Here is a 5,090-nt window from a genome sequence, read left to right on the forward strand (position 1 = left end):
AATAACTATTCTCCAAAGTTTAGTTTTCATTGCATTCTTTGTGTGTTTTAGATGTAGGTGAGAGGGGGCGGAGACAAGATGGTGACAGGAGAAGACCTTCTCTTAGGTGCTCTCCATCAAAACTTATAAGCTAAGGACTCTAAATTTTCAAGAGACAGAGTCCACAGAGGGATGCAGTGAGGCAGTTCTCCAACCCAAGGTAACCTGGAAAAGAGCAGAAAAGCTCAGCTCCACGGGTCGGAGGGGTGGCCCGCCAGAGCAAGGAACTTCAGCCTCCCAGAGGCAGCTCCAGGGCCCTGGGAGCCGTGGCTCACAGCAGTGAGGGCAGTTTCCTGACCTACACCCCAGGGGAGCACAAGGCACAACTTGGGGGATCAGCGGGGGGACCTCTGCCAAAGCGAGCATGTGAAGCCCAGCCCTCAGGGCACACAGCGAGCATCCTGGTTGTGGCAGCCCAGATCCAGAAACAGGAAGCAAGCAGAGCCAGTAAGCAGGAACCCCCAGGGCATGAGTGCTGAGCCTAGGGAGGGGAGTGGAGAGAGACTGCCCAGCTCTGTCCTCTGCCCCTGGAACAGGACTCTGGGGCTCTGACCACATTCAGATCCTGATCACAGTCTAGGCCCCCCCATAGAATAGCAGGCCCCCCCCACCTCAGCCCCGTGCCAGAGGGGTGAGCTTGTGGTCATTCATAGACCAGGAGGGAAGACAGAGCTTCACACACTCAAAAGCTCAGGAAGCACCCCAAAACCAGGCACAGGCTAGAGAAATGACTAAGCAGAGAAAAAAAGAGGAACACCATTGAGAAATACTTTGCCTGTGATCCCAAGAAGGATCAAAACACTCAATCTGAAGATGAGGAAGTACAAGCTCCTGCATCTAAAGACTCCAAGAAAAACAGAAATTGGGCTCAGGCTATGATAGAGTTCAAAAAAGACTTTGAAAATCAAGTGAGGGAGATAGAAGAAAAAGTGGGAAAAGAAATAAGAGAGAGATGCAGGAAAAACATTAAAATGAAGTCAGCAGCTTAGTCACAGAGATCCAAAAAAAATGCTGAAGAAAATAACATGCTAAAATCCAGCTTAGGTCAAATGGATAAAACAGTTCAAAAAGTTATTGAGGAGAAGAATGCTTTAAAAAGCAGAATTGGCCAGATGGAAAAAGAGATAAGAAAGCTCTCTGAGGAAAACATCCTTCAGACAAAGAATGGAACTGAGGGAGGTTGCTGATTTTTTTTTTTAAGTCCAGAACCTTGGAGGTTTTTAATCTGGGGGAGAGGCTGTGGGGATTTCCTGAAGGCAGTCATTCTCCTTTTTGGGTGGCTGTCGTGGAGCAGACCAGTCACACCATCTCTGGATGACTCCAAAGTTCCAGGTCCCTAGCTCATCATTCCAGCGCTTTCACAATAGCTTCATTGGCTTCTATCCGAATCTGAATCTTGGCCTGGGATGCCTCATCCGACACTCCTGACAATTATGAGTGTGCCTTTTCCAGGTTGGATTTGGCAGCCGACAGGTCCAGCATGTTCAGAGCCACAGCTTCTTCTGCCAGCAGCTGCACCAAGGAATCAGCATTCACAGTGACAGAACCACTGCTTACGAAATATTTAGTGGTAGTGCCATGCTCGGCATGCACAGTCACCACACCAGGCTTCAGCACCTGCAGGGTAGGGACTTGGGCAGCGAGGATCCCAAAAGCCCCGCTCTGGGTTGGGACATCCACCTGCTTCACATTGGCCTCATTGAAATACACCTGCATGGGGGAGGCGAAGGTGAAGGACATCTGGCCGGGGGCAGCCTCGGCATAGGTGTGGGCCGGAGGGGCTGGGGCCCGGGCTTGGTGCAGCAGGCGGAGGCCGCAGCGGCGGAACAGGGCGGCGGGCAGCATGGCGGCGGTGGCGCAGAGTCCAGGGAGCAGGAGCAGGCTGAGGGCTGCCGGGCCAAGGACGGAGAGGTGGGCCCGAGGTTGCTGATTTTATGAGAAATCAGGACACAATACTTCAAAACCCAAAAAATGGAAAATTAGAAGAAAATGTGAAACATCTCATTGAAAAAAACAACTGATATTGAAAATAGATTTAAGAAAGATAATCTAAAAATTATTGGAATAACTGAGAGTCATGACCAGGAAAAGATCCTTGACATCATTTTCAAAGAATTACTACAGGAAAATTGCCCCGATATCCTAGAAGCAGAGCGCAAAATAGAAATGGAGAGAATCCACCAATCTCCCCAAGAAAGAGATCCGAAAAAAACAACACCCAGGAATATTATGGCCAAGTTCCAGAACTTCCAAGTAAAAAAGAAAATATTACAAGCAGCCAGAAGGACACAATTCAAATATTGTGGAGCTGCAATCATGATCACACAGGACTTGGCAGCAACCACATTAAGGGCTCGTAGGGCTTGGAATATAACATACCGGAAGGCAAAGGAGCTTAGAATGCAACCGAGAATCAACTACCCAGCAAAACTGAATGTCCTCTTCCAGGGAAAAAGATGGACTTTCAATGAACCAGGGGAATTTCAAATGTTCCTGTTGGAATGGCCAGAGTTGAACAGAAGGTTTGATCTTCAAATACAGGATTCAGGTGAAGCATAGAGAGTGGAGGGGGAGGGGAAAATATGAGGGACTCAATGATGATGAATTACATGTGTTCCTGTATAGAAAAATGATACTGATAATACTTATCTCATTTAATTTACCTTCTCATTTAATAGAACAGGTAGAAGGAGCTTTTATAGATGAAGTACAGGAGAAAGTTGAATTTGAAGATATATTGTGGAGTAAAAATGGAGTCAATAGATAAAAGGGAAATGTAATGGGAAAAAGAAAAAGAAGAGGAGGAATAGGATAAGATATTCCATATAATATTTTTCTTTATTACAATGAGCTATTGCAATGTTATGGAAGGGGGGAAGGCAAGGGGCAATGAGGGAACATTTGCTCTCATCAGAGGTGGCTAGGAGAGGAAACAGCATATATATACTCAATGGGGTATAGACATCTGGAATAAGAAGGAGAGATGGGGGACAAGGGGAAGGGGGGGGTATGAGTGATGGAGGAGAGGATAGACCATAGGGGGAGAGTGGTCAGATATAACACATTTTCTTTTTTACTTCTTGCAAGGGGCTGGGATTGGATGGCCTGTCTGGGACCATAGGGCCAGGTGGATGCTGGGCCTAAGGTGTAGTATGTGGGCTCGGAGCCTCCTGTCCCCAGGGTCAGGGATCTGTCTGCTGCACCACTCAGCTACCCTACAGCAGAGTTGGCGTGAAAGGAGAGAGAAAATATTGTACATTATAGTGGAGAAGTACGAATGGAGCAAGTTGCGATCAGCAATGGCAACAGTGGAAAAATATGGAAGTAACTTTTGTGATGGACTTATAAAGAATGTGATCCACCCGCTACAGAGCTGGTAGTGTTGTAACACAGACTGAAGTGCAATTTCATTATTATTATTTTGGGGGTGTGGGTTGCTGGGCAAATGGGGCTGGGTGGCCTGCCTGGAGCCACACAGCTGGGTGATTGTTGGGTGTCTGGGGCCGGATTTTGACCCGGGTGCTCCTGGCCCAAGGGCCAGTGCTCTGTCCGCCACCCAACCACCCCTACTATTATTATTATCACTATTTTATTTTATATCTTTTTTTTTTTTGGTTTTTGCTCCAGGGCCAGTGCTCCATCCACTGCACCACCTGGCTATACCTACAATTATTATTATTATTTTTCATTTATTTTCATTTAAATTTTTTTTCTCTCCCCTTTACTTTATCATCCATGCGGGTCTATATTTTTTGGGGGGAGGGGGTTGTATGTTTACTCTTAAACAAGAATATTTTAGTAACGTATGAAAAACATTATTTGTACAAAATAAGAATAAATAAATGAATAAGAAATTTAAAAAAAAAAGGTGTAGGTTAGAATAGACAAAAAACAGAAGAGAACTTTCCAAATGAAGCATTCCATTAAAATGAATAGTTTCTATCTAAATTTTTTATCTTAACTCCTCTTAGGCTGTTCTTTTTCATCTTTGTGAAACATAAATACTTCCTATGTAAATGAATAGTTGGTTGCTGAAAAGAGTAGAAAAAGAACTTTCATGTCACAAGAAAGAATGAAACCAACTTGTGAAAAAACCCAACTTCTCTTAGATAAAATGGGTAGGAAAGATAAAGACTGTTAAAAGGACTGGATAGAAACTTGCCCCCTTCAGATGAATGAACAGTTAAGGCCAGTATTTGAAAAAAAATAAGTGACTGAGGTAGTGATGGGTAGAAGACATCACTGTCCATCAGCCCAGTTGCAGATGACTTTAGTGTTTTAAAAGTCATAATTTATCAAAGTTGTAAATCAATTAATTACTTGGAAGACTATGGGAAGATTGAGAATTTGAGCGTTGATGCCTTTTGAGTTTTAACTCTTAAGGTAAAGATGAATTACCCTCTGATGTGAGAACTGATAGTATAAAATAGTATAAAATGATTGATCAGAAGAGCTGACAGCCTCCTGACCTAAGGAGTCAGGTTTTTCTCTTTAACTGAATAAAAGGCTCCCAGGAAGTTCATTGATGGAGAGCTGAATCTTTTTGCTGTTTGAGGCCCCTTGCCCTTCATTGCCTTCTAGGACTCTGGAAGGTGGATACTCTCAGAAGCATCTAGTTGCTTTCTATTTTAATAAGGAGACACAGGGGGAAGAAAGGTTTTGCATTTGTTTTGATGTGAAAGGAAATTTGACTGTCTGAGAGATGACTTAATGTTATTTTGTCATTTTAGATATAACTGACTCTCTGTGTTCTCTGTTTGGGGGGTTTTCTTGGCAGAGCTGCTAGTTGGCCATTTCCTTTCCAGCTTATTTTACAAATGAGAAACTGAGGCAGATAGGGTTAATGCAACCTGCCCTGGGATCACAGCTTATAGCTAGTAAGGATAGGTTTGAACTTAGGTCTTCCTGACTTCTGTCCTGGCACTGTATCCATTATGCCACCCTAGCTGCCCCTGGGTGATCATGCAGACTCCTGTTGAGTGAGAAGCTAGCTAGGCCTGCCTACAATTCCCAGGGAGCCTTCCTGACAATCTTTTCAGTCTCTGGCTTCA

General features: G+C 44.4%; 1 pseudogene; it reads right to left on the reverse strand.

Annotated features, from left to right (window-relative positions):
- Nucleotides 1-1,248: 1,248 nt before the first annotated feature.
- On the reverse strand, nt 1,249-1,884 carry LOC141517582 (ATP synthase F(1) complex subunit delta, mitochondrial pseudogene; annotated as a pseudogene).
- Nucleotides 1,885-5,090: the final 3,206 nt, after the last annotated feature.

The sequence above is a fragment of the Macrotis lagotis genome, chromosome 3, assembly GCF_037893015.1.
Source record: "Macrotis lagotis isolate mMagLag1 chromosome 3, bilby.v1.9.chrom.fasta, whole genome shotgun sequence".
In the NCBI taxonomy this organism is placed as follows: domain Eukaryota; kingdom Metazoa; phylum Chordata; class Mammalia; order Peramelemorphia; family Peramelidae; genus Macrotis; species Macrotis lagotis.